Source organism: Ictalurus punctatus, chromosome 16 (assembly GCF_001660625.3).
Source record: "Ictalurus punctatus breed USDA103 chromosome 16, Coco_2.0, whole genome shotgun sequence".
NCBI lineage: Eukaryota > Metazoa > Chordata > Actinopteri > Siluriformes > Ictaluridae > Ictalurus > Ictalurus punctatus.
The window spans coordinates 14026810-14050019 of NC_030431.2; the positions used below are offsets into that span (position 1 = coordinate 14026810).

General features: G+C 37.3%; 1 protein-coding gene across 6 annotated transcripts in view; it reads left to right on the forward strand.

Moving 5' to 3' along the window:
* Positions 1-23210, forward strand: part of pknox2 (pbx/knotted 1 homeobox 2) — an 82018-nt gene that overhangs the window by 19498 nt on the left and 39310 nt on the right. The gene's annotated exons all lie outside the window — the stretch shown is intronic.

A 23210-nucleotide genomic window follows, 5' to 3' on the forward strand; every position in this document is an offset into this window, starting at 1 on the left:
ATGCACATACATGTGCTCTCTCTATTGGTTAGTTCATTCTTCCATTCCAACCTCAGCCAAAACCATCCTCACCCTCACCCTCATCATCATCATCATCATCATCATCATCATCATCATCCCCACCAGGTCCTCACCTTTATGTCTCTACCTCACCAGGCCCGATTAAAATTATGTTGATTTAGCTTCAGTGATGCCCCCCCTTTCTCCCATCTCAATGGAAGCTTATTAGTTTTAATATTTTTTTTGTATTATTTATTCCCATTTTCCTGGGGTCCCTGTCGGCATTTCCAATTACTCTCGCCGTTCGGCTGTAATTGCCTCGGCGCTAATGGCCGCCAGACAATCGTGCTAAATGAGGTGAAGGCACGAGGCAGCGAGCTCGACTTCATTAAGAGCTAATGGGATTTTATTGGGGGGACTGAGGACCTGGCTCATCAGAAAGGAGAGGTGGAGGAAAAACAGAACAGATGGAGGAGAAGAGGCAGGGAGAGCTTGATAGGCTGCCTCTGCTGCTGCCACGACCACCGCTGCTTTTTTACAGGCTGAAAAGGAAACAAATGTGCAGCCCCCGTTGTTAACAAACACATGGGCAATAATGCACACACGCGCGCGTGCACACACATACACACACACACACACACACACACATACACACACATACATGCATTCACCTAGAGAAGTTATGTTATTGACTATTAACGAGGACAATTTGTTGCTGGGATGTTTGATTGTATATATTACATTCACAGATATTTAAAAAACAACATTAATGGGATGTCTTGATTTTATCCAAGGTGGAAGTTTAAGAATTCTTTTAAAATATAAAGCATAGAAAATGTCATTATTCTCATACAGTATACATACATACAAGACATCAAACTTAATATAAACCAAAAACTGCTGCATATTTAGTGGCCTAATAAGGATCGACCAAAAGTAAACTAATGGAAACATTTTTATGGGCCAATATAAGTCTGGCTCATTAATGGTGAATTGCGATCAGTGGGTCTGGTTCACTCCAGCAGACTTTAATTTTCCAATCATAGTTTATTTGAAATAAAAATTTAAAAAAAGCACCTAACAGCAGATTTTCCCAAAGAAATAAATGCCCAAACCACTGAGGAGCAGTTGCAAGGAAACTCAAGGAAATCTTGAGAGGATGTAAGACTCAAAAAGGGGAACTCATCCTTCTCTGGTCAAATGGTTACAAAATTCCAGTAGGAAAAGAACAAATACAGAGTACAAGTGAGATTAAACTGAGGTACTCAGATCAAATAGACCAAATGATCTCTGAGGTACAACAAGCATTTATGTTCGAACTCTGTCAGGGAAAAAATTTTCAGCATATACAGAATAATAAATGAATATGAGCACATGGAAGGTATGAAGTGCCAAAGGAATGTTCTAGAAAAGGTTCAGATTTCATGCAGGAATTGGCAGCCAAGCTAATGTGTAGATAATTACTAATCATTGCACTGCAGCAGTGAATGTATTTGCGATTTCAAGATGGTGGATGACACACACACACACACACACACACACACACACACACACACACACACACACACACACACACACACACACACACACACACACACAACATAACTGGCTCTGAAGTGCGGTAGTAGATGCAGAGAGCAGGAATGACCAAATGACCAGCAACAAAAAGTGACTTAGACTAACTATTTTTACTTCATTAATATTCTTTTTCATTAAGATAATTTAATAAGGTTCAGTGGTCATTTAAATATGCTAAACTGTTCAACACTTTTCACCTTGGCAGATATACATGTAAAGAAGAAAAAATACTTATCAGCTCAATGTGCTGTCAGTACTAGTAGAATATTCTAGTGTTTTTTAAATGAGGCCACATATATCTTCACATCTATCATAAATACAAATAGTCATAACTAAAATCCTTTCTATTTCCCTCATTTGTAAGTGTGGCATTGATGTTGATGAACCATTTTCTATCACTCTTCATTCAAGGAAAGAAAAAGAGAGAGAATCACAAGTGAGTTTTACAAAAGCTCTACAGACTTGTGAGACAAATAACCTGACATGGATGAGGGAGTAGCAGAGTGGCTATTTTAACTGCTGTTATTCTCAGCAGTAAAAAAATAAAAGCAGACTGTTGAACTTATGAAAGCTTCAGATTTTTAAAGGGTACCATACTGCGTATTTCCACAGAGACAACCTCTGGATGAAGCACTATTATACTCGGATCTGCTTAAAGCTTTTAAGATGAAGTTGCTCCTGGGTTACTGCACCATGGAAGGACCTAAAGCTCTCTCTTCCCAGCCAATGTCACATTATCACTCTAGATCATGGGTGATCAACTAGCAGTCTGTGGTCTGGATGTGGAACAGCAAAGAATTTCAGCATATTGAACCAAGCACTTGAGAAATACTGTAGCAGATCTAATCAATGTATGGAAAAAACAAACAAACATAAAACAAAACAAAACATGTTTGGCAGAACATGAACCAACAAGGCTTCTGTAGCAGGTCATCTGTTATGGCCAGTGACATGCATTAATGTAAGGTATTTACCTGAAGGCAGTTCATAAAGAAAGTAAAGGGTTTTCCACAGATTTTCCTACATTTCTTTATTTCATTTCATTCATTTTAATTTACTGAAAGTTAAATAACCAAAGTTCTTTGACCCAAGTTAATAAAAACAAAAATAATGCACTATAAGCGTTTTGTGACAAAACAGCAAGGTATAAGTAGATAAACTAATTAAGAACTAAACACAGAACAGGTGCACACATTAGGAGAACAAACGAATAACAGGACAGAGGGGAAAGGAATAGATCCAAAACAATATCACTTGGCAAGACATAAGCAAAATTGACGTGACTTAAAACAAAATATCAACAAAGAAACCAGTATGTTTAAGGACAAATAGGTAAAGACATATGCTTTTATTCTCTACTAGTGCCAGTGTGAAACAAAATTAAACCATTTCAAATCTTATTTGTAGCCACAAGCTGATCCTTAAAATTTAAGCATTATAAGGTGGCACCATACAGTCATGTTCAGTCATTGAATTTGGAAGTTCAGTAAATACACAACATGACTCCATGCCTTTACTGCCAACCTGTGATCAGGTACATGAAATAAAAGTAAGCCCCAGCTTGCAAGATGAGTGTATTGAACAGCATAGAGAACAAGCTGCTAAACTGCTTTCAGCCAGAGTTTCAGCATGTAATCATGTTAGACCAGAGTTGGGAAGAAGGAAAATCTCCACTATGATTAAATAAGAGGCTTGGAGCTATCATTTCAAACCCCTGTAAGTGACATTTGTCATAAGCACTTTATCATAAGATGGTCAAAAAGCACTCTACTCTATCTAGCACCAGTGTACAACTTCAGATGGTAGAGTAAAGGGTATACCACAAAAAGATATGAAGGGTATTCTTTCTAATGATATGATAAATGGATGGAAGTGAGGAAAATATTTGGAGGGGTGTCTTTTGGAGTACCACAAGCTGTTGGACCTATGGTGGCTTTGCTTTATATTGCTTTTCACACCTATGTATATGAGTATGTGGGCTGTGTGTTAGCTCATCACTTAGTGAGTTAAGAGACCAAGTGAGCTCAGAAGGGAGCTTTGAGAAGCAGTTGGAGGCCCTAGTGGAGTGCCCTTAGCCCTGTACTAGAGTGAATGAGTGAGTAAGTAAATGAGTTAGTGGAGGGGTATATTAGCAAGGGTATAGGAAAGTGAATGATTGCAAGGTAGAGAGGGTTAAAGAGGGATCTGTGGTGGATTTGAAGGGCCTGGCATTTGAGTGTAATCCCAGTAGTCACTGCTGCAATGTAACAAGTGTGCATGTGTGAGCGGGCTAGAGGAGTAATGCAATAGCACTGCCAAAAAATAAAATTGCTATTTTCATATCATTCCATAATGACCAAGCAAAACTATATGTACAAACAGTAATATACAAAACCCTTAAATCTTAAAACAGTGGTGAGCGGACAGTGGCATATCCCAAAATGTAAAAGTTATGTATATGATGGAGGAAACAAAAATCTTGCTTTGTTTCACAATGTTGTTTTACTTGTAATTTATATTTTCTTATATTGGGACACTTGGTTATGTATTGGTGATAAAGCAATATGTAGAAGGAGTGCAAAGATCTCTCAATATAAGCAGGCAAAGACTGTATTTACCAATCTCAAAGCTCAGTTTGTATGATGTGTCAGTGTATAAGTATGAGGATACACCTGAGTCATTATCTTTGTCACTGTATTAAGCTGTGAACCATCAAGGTTACTCAGCTTGGACTTTACTATTGGACAGTGTGTTGTGTGTGTGTGTGTGTGTGTGTGTGTGTGTGTGTGTGTGAGCAGCTGTTCTGCAGCTGCCAGTGTCTCCTGCTGAGGAAGAGAGTCATGGTACTCCAGGGTCAGACCCATGGTATGGTGGTCTCCATGGCAACGAGATTTAGGCCTCCGTGGCACAAACAAAATCTTGCCTCAAAGAGTCAAACACTACAGTCTGATCTCAATACACCGGAATGTTCTATACACACACACACACACACACACACACACACACACACACACACAGCGCGCATACAATCAGCATAGTTTTGAGGAGTTATGGAAAGAGTGGTAAATGAGTGAGGGATCATGGATGAGTGAAAAAGAACTGTGAAAATTCAGAGTGAGGCTGAGAAATGGTTAATAGAGGATGATATTATAATTGAAGTTAAGAAGCAGTGCAGAGAGAAAGAAAGATCTAGACCAACACCCACATAGAGAGAGAGAGAGAGAGAGAGAGAGAGAGAACTTGCATTTGGCCTTACAGACCAGCCAGGCAGTTCTGTGTGTCTGTCTGTCTTTCTCCTCTCTCTCTCTCTCTCTCTCTCTCTCTCTCTCTCTCTCTCTCTCATGTTTGTGTTCATGTTCTCTCTCTCTCTCTCTCTCTCTCTCTCTCTCTCTCTCTCTCTCTCTCTCTCTCTCTCTCTCTGCACTGAGGTCTCTGGAGGCCGTCTTATCTCTCGGCTCCAGCCCAGACCCTCAGTGTTTTTGGCCCAAAGCGCTCAGTATGGGCCTTGGCTCTACTCAACAGACACATCTGCTCAGCGTAAGCCTCTCTTAGTCTGCTTTCAAACTCATTTCTCCTCATGGATTTCGACAATGAAACAAAACTTGCTTTTGTTTCACTTTACGTGCCTTGTTAATCTTAAGTAGGAACAACTTTAACAATTATAAACAACTGGCCAAAACTATTAAAGAAAGCAAGTCATTTTAAGGGTTTCAAAAATAGTTTACAATTAAGTCAGTTGACCTAGAAGGAAGACACATTTACTGATGTCCAGTGTTAACCAAAGACGTTTTCCCAGAATATTCCTTTGGTTGGGACTGATCATTTAAATTTATTCTTTGTTATAACAATCCATTATCTTACACCATTTTTAATTACTTAAAGTCTCCTTATTGTGTCTGCGTCAGTTAATCAAGCCATTAGGTGAATCTGAGTATCAGGTGGATATGATTAGGGTAGTTGTAAAAAAGTAAATGCACAATTAAGGGGGAAAAAACAGTTGACAATTGGAAAAATGTCACCTGGTCTTTTTCTAGTCGTCAACTGTCCAGTTTTGGTGAGTCTGTGAATCTGATTCCTGTTTTTGGCTGACAGGAATGGAACTTGATGTGGTTTCTGCTGTTGTAGCCCATCCACCTCAAGGTTTGATATGTTCTGCATTCTGGAGAAGCTTCTCTGCTCACCAAGGTTATAAAGAGTGGTTATTTGAATCACCATATCCTTCCTGTCGGATGAAGCCAGTCTAGTCATTCTCCTCTGACCTCTCTCATCAACAAGGCATTTCCACCCACAGAGCTACAGCTCCCTGGATGTTTTTTTTGTGTGTGTTGTTTTTCACACCATGTGTAAACTGTAGACTGTTCAGACTAAAAATCCCAGGAGATCAGCATTTTCTGAAATACTCAACCCAGCCCATCTGGCACCAACAACCATGCCACAAAGTCACTGAGATCACATTTTCCCCATTTCAATGCTTGATGTGAACCTTAACTGAAGCTCTTGGCGTGTATCAGCATTATGTTATGCATTGCGCTGCTGCCACATGATTTTTGTTAAATTTAAGTTAAGTTTACACTGCACTGAGCTACAGAGTTTTGTAAGTATGTAAGTCCTACTTTGTAAGTATAGCTGAGATGGCCATTGTCATGTGTGAAAGTGTTTATTTTTGTACTCACACGTTATAGCTGAATTATGGATCTGCCTCCCACACTCCGTCTGGAGGGGCCTTTGCAGCCAGATGCCTCCTGCTTGCCTTGATACATCTTATATATACACTTGAGGTTTAACTTTTTTAAAAATGACATTACATGAGAAGAGGTGCATAACAATAACAGAAAAGAATATGTAATAACCAGTAATGAGTTTTGATTTGTTAACTTAGACAATCTATGTCAGAGTGATCTATGTTATCTAAATTTCTTGTATTTATTTATTTATTTATTTATTTATTTATTTATTTATTTAACGTACAGTACTACATACTTTTATCTACCGCTTGGGACTATGCACCAGTTTTACACAATACAAAATCCAAACTACCATGTTATGTGGAAATTGTGGTAATGATATTCCAATGCCAATTATATTCTTTTAAATGAATCAAAACATGCTTCAATCTGAATTCTAAGTATTATTTTCAGAATTAGTCAGTGTCACTTGAGCATTAATTGTGACATTTCTATGCACACTTCTTTAGATTTATTGAGAAAAGGTTTTTTAAAACTATTTAGTACACATAATGTACCCACATGATCTCTCGGATAATTTTTAACATGGCTACACTTGAAGAGTTCCAGCTGTTGAAAAAAAATAATAAAAATTTTAACTTCCCTTCAAATTCCATCCAGCCCTGGTGTATTACAAAACCTGGCTCAAGCATAACTTCTTTAGACAAGGCAATTCAATAAGAAAATTTGTCTTGGAATATTGCCATCTGTTATAAACATACAGACTCACTTTCTTATTTATATACAACTCTTCACATCTCAGTCAAACCTTCCATTCCTTACTCACAGTTTCTAGGAGAAAAACATTTACAGTGAGCATGACTGTTTCCTCCAGGAAAGTGTGAATATTTTTTTATAAATACGATGATCCAGTCACTTCTACATTTTAAAGGAATTCAAATAATATATAATATAATTCTATATTCATTACAAAAAAACAACATTAAACAAATGACAAATGCATGTCAGAAGACTTGAAGCAAAACTGCTTTAGTGTTCTTGTAATCAGCCGTTCTTTTTAAAATCACAAACACTTAAATCACAGACCCTATAAGGCCAGATTGGCATCTATCACAACTCATTCATCACTGCTAAAATTGTATATTGTATCTTGTGCAAGAGAAGCAGTCAACTGCACATTGCAAAAACCTAGAGAATATCATTTAGTTGAGGATCTTTACATCATCAGGAATGGACAATTTATCCTTTTTTGAGTGGCAACACACTTCAACGACAATGGACATAACATTAATAGTAGAACTGATAGCACTGGTAGTTGTTGAAATGTCAGAAATGAAGTGAATCAATTTTATGCTTTTAACATTTTATGCTTTTAGCACCCCGTCCAGGGTGTCCCCCACCTTGTGCCCTGAGTTCCATGGGATAGGCTCCAGACTCCCAGGCCTGTTGGATAAGTGGTAGAGAAAATGGCTGGCTGGATGTATGCATGATCAGTCATATTTTCTTTTTTGAGTGAGATATATGCACAATATGAAGAATATTGGATGTTGTTGTTATTATTATTATTATTATTATTATTATTATTATTATTATTATTATTATTATCATCATTATTAATAATAATAATAATAATGATAATAATAATAATAATAATAATAATAATAATAATAATAATAATAATAATAATAATAATAATAATATCAAACACATTATAGGTCTTATTCCAAGGTGAAGAATGAGATAATGATGTTAAAAAAATGTTGCTGTTCAAGGCAACAAACATGAACTTTTAATATTATGTGCTTAGATATTACTTTATGGGGAGTCTTACTACATGTTGTGTTATGAATGAAATTAATTAGCCAGTTAGTTACACTAATGACTACTGTGAACTTTACACTCCAACTTAAGTACAAGTACAAGTGAACAAGCTTGTGTATCTCCAGAGTTTTACCGTTTTCCTTAATTGCTTTATTATTCACTTAATTTAAATGAACTTCTTTCAAATAGACTTGCTTCCCCAAATACCTAAGGCCTGAAAGCTATTACAGTGTTAAGCAAAACTTGAAGGTGCACTCACTTATATGAATTATGTATGTTTGTTGTGTTATACTGAATTTGTGCATGTACTTTAGTTCATACAATTGGGGGTGGGGGGTGGGGCTGGGGGGGGGGTTGTTTCCATGGCAACAGGCTTCCAGCAGAAAAGGTCAATGTTGGAGGCAGACAGGAAAAAGGCACAAGAGGATTATTGGGGATTTAACGTGGAATCAAATCATTTCAATTCTCTATTATAGGTGTTTCTGTCCTATCTGAATGATAACAAAGCGAGAGAAACACTGGATATAACTTGCGCAATTATGCTGCTCATAAAAAATGGCCCAGTCTCCTCTATTTTATTATAATCATTATTATTTCTCCGACTGCCTTTGAGGTGGAATTGAAAAGACGAGAGTGGTGGACGTTTCGGCTTTGTGTGCAGGCCTGATACGCATGAGTTTGTCCCCTCAATCGCTCTTTCTCTTTCTCTCTCCTTATGCCTTTCCCCTCCTTCTCTCTTTCGTCTCTCTCTCTTTAATTAAGTCAGCCTCACTGGCATGGCTGCCAAAGATAATTGGAGTGGGTTTTGGATGCCATTTACTCGAAATGTCGCCTTTTCTCTCATTTTTCTTTTTTTTTCTCTCTCTCTCTCTCTCTCTCTCTCTCTCTCTCTCTCTCTCTCTCACTAAAAGTCTTGTCTTTTCTCTGTCACATTTCCTTATTTCCCACCATCTCTTTTCTGCTCATTTAGCAGGAAGGGATTAACCTGAAGCTACAGGTCTCTCGCTTGCTCCTCACAGAACTGCATGCAGTCACATGCTGAGACATTGTTTATTAGATGCTTTGCAAGTTCTTCAGTTATCTTTCGCAACTTTTCCGAAATGTTACAGTTTTTTTTTTTATGGCTTGTGTTGGATGTCTGGATGACTGAGCAGTATCTGGGACATGACTGGGGAGCTAGGCCCTGGTACATGATGTATCTTCTTGATTTGTTCAGATTGTGATACTGTTGGAGATTCTGATGGAAATGCGTCCATTTGCTTAATATTTGTTAATAATGATGCCAAATATTTCTGTGGACAAGAGAAAGAAAAATTGGTGTGGCTATTTTGTGTTGTAATGTATCTCTGGTAGTCAAAGATCAGTTTATTTGAATGAGCGACTATTAACAAAATCACTATACTATATCCCATTATATTATTTGTTATCCCAAATTTCAAGTCATTAGAATGAGTGTCTGATTAAGTAGTGCGCTTAAAATAATTTGTGTATTACTTTAATATAGTGCAGGTTTAATTGAAACTAATTAAAACTTAAAAAGGTTTAATTAAGTGTGCTGTTATGTCATATTTTTGGGCATTTACCCATCACTATTTAGACTAGTCTGTTCACAAAATGTTAAAAGAATAAAACAAAGCTTTTCTTTCTGTTATATATAAGTATAAGACACTCTGCAAAGTAAAGAATAAATCATGAAGTATTTCACTCCTCTTATACTATAATGATTTTTATTTTGTATAGTGTATAATGATTATAACATAATGAATTATGTTATAGCAGCTATAAACAGTCATTTACAAACCTAGACAACGTGCTGACACTGGAGACTCCAGTGAACAGAAAATTCATCAATACCTTCTGGCCAATTTGATTCGAAGAATTCAACAGCTCTGACCTTTAAGGACACAAACCTTAATTATCCTCAATCAAGAAGATTAGAATTTTTTTTTTTTTTTACATGTGTACATGTGCATGCCTTCAGAATACACTACTATGCTAAATCATAGTGCAGCTGAGAGATAAAGTGTATAATCTACATTAAGTTATTACACTGTGTAATAACAAGTACACCAGTGTTAATCACAATTATTACAATAGACCCATTGAACAAAGCAGTGTGCATAAACATTCAGTCCTGTAATTCATTCTGAGCAGAACACCACAGTCCATACAACACAGTATTAAATTTCCTCAGCAATACCACAGGGAGAGAGGGACACATGCACAGGAGAAAGAGAGACAGCCATCATGTTAGCAAATCCTTCAATCGGTTAATCTGGCCTCTGTGAATCCAGCATTAAATGGTGGGACTGATTTAACTGATTATACTACAGCTAGATATATATATATATAAAAAAAGATGGATTATGATGAATAATAAACTAAATGGTGTTCCTGTTGTTCAAAGTTTTGTAATGATACTGTAAAACTAATATATATATAGTATATACAGTATATATAAACTGATATACATTATATGGCCAAAGGTTTGTGGATACCTGATCTTCACACCCATATCTGGGCCTTCTACAGACTTTCGCCACAAAAGATTGAGCACACAATTGTAGAGGATGTCTTTGTATGCTGTAGCATTACAGTTTCCCTTTCTGTGGAAATAAGTGGCCCAGACATGTCCCAGCATGTTCCTGTGCACAAAATGAGGTCCATGAAGATATGGTTTGCCAAGATTGGAATGGAAGAATTGGAGAGGCCTGCACAGACCCCTGATCTCAACCCCACTGAACACCTTTGGGATGAATCAGAACGCTGACTGCACCCCAGGCCTCCTCTTCCAACACCAGGGCCTGACCTCATCAGCATAGAATCTGCAGGGATGTAAATTTCTCCCCTGCACTTTTTCACTGGCCATGGCCAGTTTGTGTATCTTTGATTTCTATACATGTACCTGTCTATAAGTCTTTACGTGACCTCACGTTGCCATGACAATTGGTCACTCACGTCACGTGTCTCACCCATGCTCACACCCGCGCTGAGTGCTCAGAGGTCTCAATGAGCTCAAAGTGGCAAAAAAACATTAATTCCTTTTTTACTAAGTCGGGCAGTGTAAGTTTTTTTGGCATGTGGTATTCGTGTTTCTTTTACTGTTGACATAACATGTTATTGTACTGATACAAGGTCTCCTATGTTTGTTAGTTTAGTTCAAGTACAATCTCTTTTCAACAGTGTGATTTTAGTGACATTTCTTTTCTGAACTGTGGACTGTCGAATAGAATAGAATAGAATAGAATTAAATAGTGTGTGAATATACAAGTATATATTCTATATTGTATGCTATGTATATGCAATACAATGCACACTAAAGACAGTTTGCAATATTTAAATAATAAAGTGCAATATACAATATAAGATGCAAGTACAGAATCATAAATTGCATATTAAACCAATTAAGAGCAAGAAGAGATGAAACCCATGAATTAGACAAAGGCCAGAAAAAAAGAATACCCTTGACATTCTAACACGCCCCACCTCACCCACCCCCCCCCACCTGAAATGATGGCTACACCCCTGTCTGACCTCACTAATGCTCTTGTGGCTGAATGAGCACAAATCCCCACAGCCGGCTTGAAAATCAAGTGGAAACCAAGAATGATGAAAAATCAGGTTTTTGCAAGAATTGGGTTCTTCTGCTTTTACTTTAAGAAACCATAACATATATATCCAAAGCTATCTTCCTACGCATATCTTGATGATGTTTCCAATAAAGTTTTATTGAGAAAAAAAACAAACCGACTGACACACAGCAACAATCATTCACAGTTTTTTCTTTTTATACTAACAAAAGAATACAAAATTAAAAAGTACAAACACCGAAAACAAACCCACCCCCCACCCCATACATACCTTGATGATGATAAAATTTTGGCTAGATTATTATGAATTTTTGATTTTACCCAATATTGATAACCTGCTAGGGTAATGTTAGCATGTTCTGGTAGATGATAGCTCATGTTAATGATAGGTAGTTTCTAAAGCCCACACTTACTGTATGCCTAAAACTGTGAGGGTTCAATCAATTAAACTGCCTCGTTGTACATTACTGTTATACAGTCAGGTCCATAAGTATTTGGACAGTGACACAATTTTCGTAATTTTGCCTCTATATAACACCACAATGGATATGAAATGAAGCAATCAAGATCTGCTTGAAGTGTAGACTTTCAGCTTTAATTGAAGGGATTTAACAAATATATTGCACTAACCATTTACGAATTATAGCCATTTTTTTTTACACAGTCCCTCCATTTTCACAGGGTCAAAAGTAATTGGACAAACGGACAATCATAAATATTAGGATTATTTTTAATACTTTGATGCAAATCCTTTGCAGTCAACGACTGCCTGAAGTCTGGAACCTATGGACATCATCAAATGCTGATTTTCCTCCTTTGAGATGCTTTGCCAGGCCTTTACAGAAGTTGCCTTCAGTTTCTTCTTGTTTGTCTGTTTCATGCAAAAGCTTAATGCAGTTAGAAAGTTTATAGCTATGCCTGTTAGCTAGCAACCAGACAGCAAGCTAGTAAAAAGTATGATGAATAATAAAGTATCATGTGAAAGCTTTTAGGAACTTAGTAAACATCCGGTGTTGACAGTCATACCGTTTGCAATATACTGGACAGAAACAGGTCAATCTCACATTGCTATGTTTCAGTTTCCTCCACGATAAGTTAGTCATTCATTTGGAAGCGTTTGCTGTTCATGTACTGTTTACAAGCAGAAGGTACTGCTTTTGATAAGTCTACAGAGACTTTCTAGCCATTTCTAGTCACAGAGAAAGTCTGTTGAGTGTCTGAACTAAAATTCACCCAAACTGCAGCGTTAGATTACACGATGTTGCCATGATAAAATCATTTTCTGTTTTTTTTTTTATAAACAAAAATAGGATTTTGATACAGCAAATATAAGGTTCTAAATTTTTTATTATACATACATCTGAAATCTTACAAAGAAGTCAGGCATTTAATTAGCAACCTACTGCTAAATCTGTTCAGACAGGGCTGGAAAATACTTATTTTTTTTATATTACTGTCTTTATGGTCTATTAATACTTTACTTGAGTATTAGTGAATCTTATCTTACCTAATTACATTCCATGAAAAAATAAAGTACTTTTAACTCCTTACATTTTTATTTAGACTCTCAAAGTACTTCTCAATGCTCTCTTCTTCTCTCATCCAACCAATAACGGTACACTATACAGTATATCACTTGAATGGGCTTGGTATAGCATCCAATCATTTCAGTTTAACATCCAATCAAGTTCACTAGTGTAGAAAAAAGTATCAAGAATCACACCAATTTGTCATCTGCTGTGACCATCTCATGCTACATGGTGTAGTTAATGCTATAGCTATCTGTATGCATCTGAATATGGATAATTCACAAAATTACAATGTGGTATATGATGAACACCCATGGCCCTACCTTAGTAAACTGTTTCAACATGCTGGAGTAAGCATATACAGTATACAGTCAGTCTTGGTGTTTGGTGATGTCCATGGGTTCCAGACTGCAAATGATTTGTATCCAGGTATTAAAAATAATCCTAATATTTATGATTGTGTTAGTTTGTCCAATTACATTTGAGCCTGTGAAAATGCAGGGTCTCTGAAAAAATGTCTGCAATTCCTATACAGTTAATGCAATATTTTTGTTAAACCCCTTGAATTAAAGTTGAACCTCTACAATTCAAGCACCTCTCAATTGCTTCATTTCAAATCCATTGTGGTTGTGTGCAAATACTTATGGACCTGACTGTATTTATTTAAAACGAGACATCTCTAGAAGGCATGAAGTCCATCTAATTTAATTTAAGTAAGCCTGATTTCTTCAGAAATGCCAGGTTGGACTAGCATTGATTCCATTAGCTAGCATTAACTGGCTAGTCAGCACGTCAAATTATAGCTAATGGAAAATGTCAGTTAATTAAATGATATTAATCTTATTTCTGATTATTTTGTTAAAAAATTATGTAGCATTAGTCATGCGTATGACCAGTAAACAGACAAATTGAATGGCAGTTTTAGATACTTAATTAAAGTTACTTTTCACATGAAAAACATGCCATTAAACTCAATTTCATCAGTTAAGAACATACATTTTTTACTTTTTAAAACTTGAGTACATTTAAAAGTAGCCAAATTTGTACTTTCACTTGAGTACATTTTTGGTTTCCAAAATTTAGTAAAATTTTCAGATCTTCAGATAAGCTTTTCAAAAAAAAAAACAACAACACAAAAACAAAAAACCCCAGAAGCATAACTTCTGAAAAGTTTTCACCAGCTACCTCTCAGAAATGGAGATGACAGCTTATGTTCAGAGAAGAGGTGAAGAGAGGCATGCCTAGCCAGACAGTGTGTCACCTCTGACTCTGGTGTGTTCTGAGATCATGCAGTATTCTGAGACCTTACAGAAACACAAATAAATAAGAAATATGACAGTCAGCACATAGAGTGGTGTAGATGAACATAAAACTTTAGCAAATGGTAATGAAGTCAGAAGTAAATATCTAAAGTGAGTAATTTAAGCAAATGTTGCCTTCTTTGTCTATATTTTCACTTAAAATGCAAAGCTGGTCAAGCTGGTAGATCATCTTTGCAAACTGGTAAGTTTCCAACTTCCTTAATGTATAATTGCCTTACTGTTAATAAAGTAACATTAGTAGCAGTAATTCAGAAATGGATAAACGCTTGCATAGAAGGTCTACCAGTTTGACCAGCTTGGTCTGTGTTGTGGTAGATGGTAGCTGGACTGACTTTTCAGCAGGGAATTACTCTGTATTTGCAGTGATGACAGCAAGTTTGGCGTATACCCTGTGTTGTTGTAGTAGTAGTAGTAGTAGTAGTGGTAGTGTTTGACCTCAATAGTCAGTAGTAGTTGAGTGACCACGTGTGTGTGTGTTAAGGTCTGAGAAATAGTGAGGTGAAACAACAATAGTGTGTGTGTAGGTTCTGCTCTGGGAGTTAGCAAACGAGGCCTCCTATCAATCACCCTGAGCTGCTGAAAGTTAGTGTGTGCAGCCAGGCCACCCAGCCAGGCCGCTGCAGCACAGGGATCTCATATCCCTTAGGCCTAATTGACTCCAGATGGCCCAGACAGAACAGTATGCTGGACATGCCCTTTCTATACACAGACACCCATATACAGAGAGACAGAGAGAGAGAGAGAGAGAGAGACAGAGAGAGGAAAGGCCAACAGGAATGTCTGACTATTTTCTAGAAGTGTTTTAAACTCTGCAAACTTGAATTCAGTATTAGTCAATGTTATTGTTATGCCTGTAAAGCGTATTGTTTTAACACTTGTTTTAAAGAAGACATCCAACTTCAAGTGTGTAATTAAGTAGTTAAGTGTACACATTTGTATGTTTCGTTTCCTTGGACGTCCTCGCTCAGATATGTATTACAGCAGTACTCGGAGTGTAAAAGAAGTGGAGTTACTCTAGCAAATATTTACAAAGTCAGAAAGTCATTTCACAGACACACACACACACACACACACACACACACACACACACACACACACACACACACACACACACCTTAAATTACAATCTGTGAAATATGAATCACAACTCTTGATGGAAGGATCCCTCATTTTCAGTAAAATAAATATTCAGCAATGGTTTTAATCATTAAATTAGGCTGTGTTATTTAAAACATTAAAGATACCAAGAGGAATGTGTCTTTTTGCCTGAGGTCCACATGGAAGCTCTCAGAGTAATATTAGATGTGAGGGAGCTAGTTGGCCAGCCACAGTTGTTGATGCACCTGCAGGTTAGAGACTTGGCTCAGAGCCGAGGATGGACAGAGGGGCTTTCCATTCAAAACAGCCTCTCCAATTCCCAGTCCATATTCGTTCTTCCTTTCTACGATTCTCTCTCTTCCTCCTTCCTAACCCCCTCTCTCTTTCTTCTTCATTTTCTCATTCTCTGGAATCTCTCCTCTGTTTCCTCTTTCTCGCTCTATCTCCATCGCTCCGTCTTCGTTTTCCCCAATGCATGCTTCCTTCTCTCCCCATGGCATTGCACAGGAAATTTAATATTGGATTGTTTGGAGTTTCCAAGGATTCCTTTCACTGAAGCTCCGGGCTGCGCACAAAGACAAACATCAGCTGCAGGGGCCAAGAGCAGCAAACACGGTCTCATTATCTTGCCATGCTCATTTTGCCTGTACTCTGGACTCTTTCTCTTATTGTTTGTTCCTTCTTTCCAGGTGTTACCCATTCACATTTAACTTTTTTTTTTTTTTTTTGCCAGAAGTCAGGCGTGATCAATACAGAATTGTAAATCTCACATTTTACATTTAGTAGAATTTAGTATTAGTATAGTATAGTATAATTTAGTATAGAATTTAGTAGAATTCTCAGGGCAGATCTATGCACCTTTTTGACATCTAAATATCATCATGATTCGTAGCAGAAACTGGGTTTGTATTTACAGCCGTAATGTTGTTTACACTGACAGTCACAGTAGGCAAGGGGAATTGTATTGTGTATTTAGCAGAAAATAAAATGAAATTGGTAGATGATATGAGGCTATGACTGGAGGCTAAATAAAGTGAGAGCATGGTATTCCATATACTATATTGGCATTGTTGCATTTTAGTGGATAATATAGAAATAGCGATTTCACACAGCTGTGTGATCTGTTTTATCTAGCTTTGGGCCATAGCAGTATATCATCTACCCAGACTGTAAGCTTAGGAAATGGAGAAAAAAAATGGAAAACATGTCCCCTGTCTCATCCGTGTGTATCAGCAGTATTCAGAACATGTTTTTGATGAAGCAACATTATTCCATTAGACATATTTTCTTTGATGTCTAATATAATAACAGTAAACAATTGTGTTTTCTATGTGAAAACATTATACTTAATATTAGAGTTCAATATTTGGTACACTTTAAAAATCTTGTACACTTTTGTACACACACACACACATACACGCACATACACACACACACACAAAACACATTATATAAATTACTAAATTAATCCATTACTTCCCCGTCATATTGGTGATATTGTTATTTATGCAACAGTTAGCTGTTGATTGGATAAGTGTTTTTTTTTCCCTCTTTGTCATCAACACTGTTCCATTTTGGAGTAAAGGAATAATTGCTGTTGTTGTTGTTGTTATTGTTGTTGTTGTAATTAACTTGAGTACACATGAATGAGTAGGAAGATGTCTAGTGCTTCGAGGTTTGTACAAGTGTCATGAAAAAAGATGGCCAAAGAGCAAGTATTCAGAATTCACAGATATTGAGCCTCATTTTATGAATAATTATATAACATTATGTGTAAATCTTTTCATAGTCCAAACCATGCAAAAGATTCCTGATAGGTTTCTAAAAGTTTTGGTAATGATTATACTCTGTAATTATGGTAATTCAAACTCACTATGTTGATAAATGTTGATCATAAGTTAGTTTTGGTCCCCTAATCTGATATTAATATAACAGCACTGGTACATTTCACTGTTTATGTCACTCTGCCTGTCTGTGTTCAATAGTTTGTTATATTGAAACCGTTACTACACGTACTAAAGGCTACCAGTCGGTGCAGCCAGTACTCCATCCAGCTATGGCTTCTTTGGGAGCTGTTTTTGTTGACCGAGTGAAAATAATCTACATATTTGACCATATTGTGTCAGAAATGACTCTTCTTTATAGAACTGGTGTATAAAAGCAATATCACACTCGCAGTCGTGCTGTTGTAGGTAATATCAGCACTGATACTGTGCTGATATTCAATACAACAGCACTCTTGCTTGTAGGATATTACTTAATTATTCCTTTTTTTTCCATTAAAGCTTTATATGAGACCACACAGGCAGTAGATAATGAACTCCTACATGACTTGAAAATTGTGGGTGGGAAGCGTTAGCGAAGCAAATACCATGGAGTGGGTAAATCTTTCTGCCTTGACTAATTAAGCATTCACATTCAGCATACAAGTTCACTTCGCCGATATACTCAAATGTGACAAAATGGATTAGCTTAGTGTCCTTTATGGCTTCCAGAGTCAAATCATAATAGAACACCCAGAAATAGAAAAACAGAAAAAGGTGTCATGGCAGCAGCCACTGGCTTTTCAAAAATCTTTGTAATACATTTGAGGCTGAGAGTTCTACGACTTGGTGGTTTTCACTGTTCATACTAGTTGTGGTGAAACTTCTGTGTATTTCTCTTCTTAACCTGTTTGTTTCGTAGTAAAATATCTCTCACTTCACTAGGATCAATACAAGTTGAATTTAAAGTCTATCTGAGATAGACTCTGAGATAGACATATCTCTATGTCCAGTACAAATGTCCAGTAGGAATGTTTAGCAGAAATGTTCAGCAGAAATGTTCACTAGAAATGTTCTGCAGAAATGTTCACTAGAAATGTTCACTAGAAATGTTTAGCCGAAATGTTCAGTAGAAATGTTCAGTAGAAATGAAACTGAACATTGTTTGTTTGAGCTGAAATAAAAAAAAAGGGAAAAAAAGTCTATCTGAGAAGGACGGTGTATGTGTAAAATTATATGTGTTAGATTTAATTATAAATTAAATTATAAATTATATTTAATGTCCCACAATAGCTAGGTTTACATGCATCCTAATATGCTGCTAATGACTGAAAAACATTAATAATACTGTATATACACAAGAGTAAACCAACTGAGGAAAATATGAGTGAAATGTTGTTTCTGACTGAACAAGGTGACAAATCAGTTTAATTGCCATTAAATTGAAGGATAGCAATGGAAAGCTTTGTATCTGATAACATTCACAATCTTTGCATTCATTCTGCATATACAATGCACACTGACTAACATTAAGGGGGCAAAACTGTTCCTATTCATGTTACAAATTTGAAAAGATTAAAAAAAAAATTATAATAATTTTGGTTGCATTTCTGCCTTACAGCCCAAAGGTCCCTGGGTCGATCGTGATCTTAGATTACTGTACCTAAGTAGTTTTTATTGTTTTTCCTGTGCCCATGTGGGGCCTCTGGGTTCTCAAAAACATGGCAGTACGTGACTTTGGCTATGCTAAACCACCCCTGGGAGTGAATGAGTATGTGAATGTGTGTGTGTGCATGGTGCCCGGTAATGGCTTGGCGTCCTATCCAGTGTGGAGCCACTGTTACAATTCAAGATTGAACTGAGAATTATTGAGTTAGGTTTCTTCTTACCTTCTTTTCAATAATAATAAAAAAACATTTTCAAGAAATGAACAAAAATATACAATGAGAAAGAAGAAAAACACTCTGAAACTGAAATCTCACATGTGGGTGGGCTTAACAGTGATTTTCTCTCATTGGCTAGTGAGATTTGGATAGACAGATTGACCGTCCATCTGAGGAGGAGGATGATGACGATGATGACGCCGCTGCCGCTCCTGAGAGCTCATCTCGAAAAAATAGTCATATTATAGACTATCCAAACCTCAGATATTAATTATTACTAAATATACTGATACTAAGTAAGTAAGTAATTTCCACTACAAAGTACAAACAATATAACTACTGTATACAGAGAGCTGCTTCCAGAACACTCTTCAAAAAATTACGCCACTGTCTCTACTTCCTGGGTGATCCATATCTCACTAGCCAATGAGAGTAAATTGCTGCTAAGCCCACCCACAGGTGAGATTTGTGCCAGAATGGCGGATGTAAACTTAAACGAAAACTCTGGCTGCGCATTCATAAACTGTGATTAGCGAAAATGAAGCTTAGAAAACTGTTAACAAAGAATGCTGTGTATTTGAAGACCATGTCAAATTTATGCCACTGAGTTCACTGTTGTCAGTTTCAGAGTGTTTTCTTCTTTCTTATTGGATATTTCTGTTAGTTTCTTGAAAAGTTACCTTCAATATTTGGCACAAATTTAATTCCATGTTAAAACACGCTGAATAACATTGAGGTCGTAACGCTGACAGTACATGCTTGTGCATTTGCCTTTCTTCAGAGTTCTGAGTTTATATAGTTCAAGTTTGCTTGAAATCTTGAAAATATTTGTACGTATAGCCAAAGACTATTTCTTCTAACCTAATAACATCATTACATGGTATAGTATTACAGCCTATTTTTACAGACACATACAATCTGTCATAGATTTTACATGAGCTGTAATGTTTTTATTCCTTGTCTGCAGTTCCATTTCCTTTCAGGACTTAATAGCCTGCTGCCAAAAAGCTCCTCTCACCAAGTATAACACTTTAACCTGCCTCATGGCCTGTGGTCATTGAAACAACTGTATTCCTGTCTGTCTCCCTGACCTCTCAACTCTCTCTCCCTCTCTGTTATACCCGTAAGGTACTATAAGGCATCTGTAATGCTAACCTCTTCACCACATGTGCTCCATGGTGATCATTCGATCCTCTTGGCTGGTCCATGTGTATGCGCCTGCTGTGGCGTTTTCTATGGGTTCTCTTTTGAAACCGAACACTAAACTCTTCATTATGAGTCTGCTGACAATCAGAGCGCTCAGAGTCTCTGTGTGATAATCTCCCTTCTCATTAGCCCCCTATTGCTTCTCTCTTTTTCACTCTCTCTTTCTTTCTCTCTGTCTCTCTCTATCTCCATGCAAACAAACACATATACACACATAGATGCACACAAAGTTTTCAAGTGAGGAATGGGACAGCAATGCTGTTTCATGAAGAGCACCCGTTCTGTAATCCTTCTGTCACTAGCCTGCCCTACTGCCATGGCCATGCTGTTCTCTCACGTATCTCACTTTTTTTTCTCTCTCTCACTCTCTCTCTACCTACCTGTCCCACTTTCTCCATCCAGCCCCAATTGTTTTACCTCCTCAGCCTGAGCACACTCCCCACCCTCTCCCACGACTCTCTGTGGTTCAAACCCATGGTTTTCCGAAAGCAGACCTTCAGTTGTGGCCCATTTCCCAGCAAAGGCGTCATATTCCATTAACATCCAAGCAGTGGAAATTGATTGATGGCAAATTAAGTGGGTAGCAAATCTGTCGGAAAAAAGCTTCTGTTTCCATCAGTCAGTGAGTCACTAACCAAAAGCCATCTTCAGTGGTGTGATGAGTTGGAGCGGCCTATGTTTTGACGTTTTGACTTCAGGCTTGGTTTAACGCAAACCACTTCTGTTGACACCAATCACTGGTTGTCGAGCCAAAATCTGGCTAAGTGACATGGAGCTGGCATGCTGGTGCTAAGATTAGAAGGTATCCATTAAAAAAAAAAAAACGACCATGCCGATGAAGACAGAGATAAAACCTCTACTGTCCCCGTACCGTATCTCGGCTCGACATGAGAGCACTGGGGAATGATTTGACAGCAAAACTCTTGAAGATTACCCTCCCTCTATGCGAGCTCTGGAGCTCCAATTTCAGCGGCATTCCAGCCTTCTATATTCCGATTTTTATCAGCTCAGGGAGGAAATGTGAGTGCTGTGTGTCAACCACGGGACGCGCCACTCTCTAACTCTGAGACCCACACATGGTACACCAGAGGCCAAACATAAAAGGTTGTGTGTTTTAGGGAAAGAAGACTAATTAATAAGAATGTAATCTTGGCTTATTTTGCATTTTTGTATTTAGGCAATTAAAATGAGCTACTGTAATGAATCAAGCCATATATATATATATATATATATATATATATATATATATATATATATATATATATATATATATATTATACCCTTTTTTCAGATTATTCATATTATTCATATTATTTTGTTCTATGTTGCATACCACTAATTGGTGTCAGGTCCCGCATATTGCATTCTATATTAGCTTTGATACCATAAATATTAAATACAGTTAAATAATTTTGCCATGCATCCAAATAAGTACAGAAATACATTTATTCACACACATGTAGACTGCCAGTCAAACCAAATTTAGAGACTGCTTCTAATAAAATTTTGACTATCTGTGTCAGACCCTTCATCTACCTAACACGCTGATCATCTTTTAGTTTTAAGTATTTCTCTCTAATACATTCATCCAGTATGTTTGAGTGTCGCTGCTCACGATGTTCCAGCAATTCCGCTGGATCCCAAAATGTTCCAGAAGGAACTGCTGAATGAGAATAGAAACTGTGAATGAGTAAGAACCCCAACAATGACAGCCGACGAGTCCTGAATACTCAGTGTGGCTGCGTGTCTCTTTTCCTCTAGCAGGGTTCCAGGAAACCTGTTTAAAATAAACCAGAGGATATCCTTAACACTCTCGTCTCCTCGTCAGCAGCCCTTAAAAAGCCTGGCTGAAACGACTTTATTGAATGCACCTCATTAATTTGCTCCATCCATTTATACAATGCGCATTGTTTGCTTTAAAGTTTTTACAAGAGAAATTTAATGGTAAACATGCAAATTCGTCTTTTTTTTGTACTTTCATCCTTGCTATGCTTGTGCATTCTATTGAGGAAATGCTAATTATAATAAAAGCTTTTAGCTATGCTAATGAGATCATTTGCATGCAATCCATCAGGCTGGGGGGAATTACAAAATTTCACTACACGCAAAGTTTTGAAGGCACCCATTTTCGACGAAGACTTTAATCTAATTTTAAAAAGCAGGCCGCAGCACAATCATTTCCAGATCCAAACAATCATTAGCATAAACACAAAGGAAACAGAAATTGGAGATAGATTGGATGGATGGTGCAGTGATCTCCTCTTTGTAGATGCTGTCTGGGTATTTCACACCCATGCACTGAAGTTATTGTGACATCTTTTGAGCAACAGATCACTGAAGCTAGGCAACTGTTTAGAAACAAGACACATTTCATTTATAAGTAATAGCATGTTTGTGTTTAATTTTTGGCAAAACATGAGCAACTGCATACATCCATTTTGCACATCTGTTTTGGTGTATTTATGCTTTTTATTCTGTGTTTATTTTCCCCTTCTTTTTATAAATACAGTACATTTAATCCCCTACCTGCAACTCATACAGGTTAATGAGCAGTGCTGGGATTGTGTGTGTGTGGCCTGAGGCCATGGGCTGGACCCACAACCTCTACACAAGGCTTCTCTTTTTCCTCCTTCCTTTTCCCCTCTCCTTCCTCCCCAGAATTCCCTTTCGTCTCTGACTCAGCCCCCCCACATTGCACTGTGCGCGCCGCAAATGGGCCCACACTCTGGCCTCTAATGGAGCAGATACATTCAGAT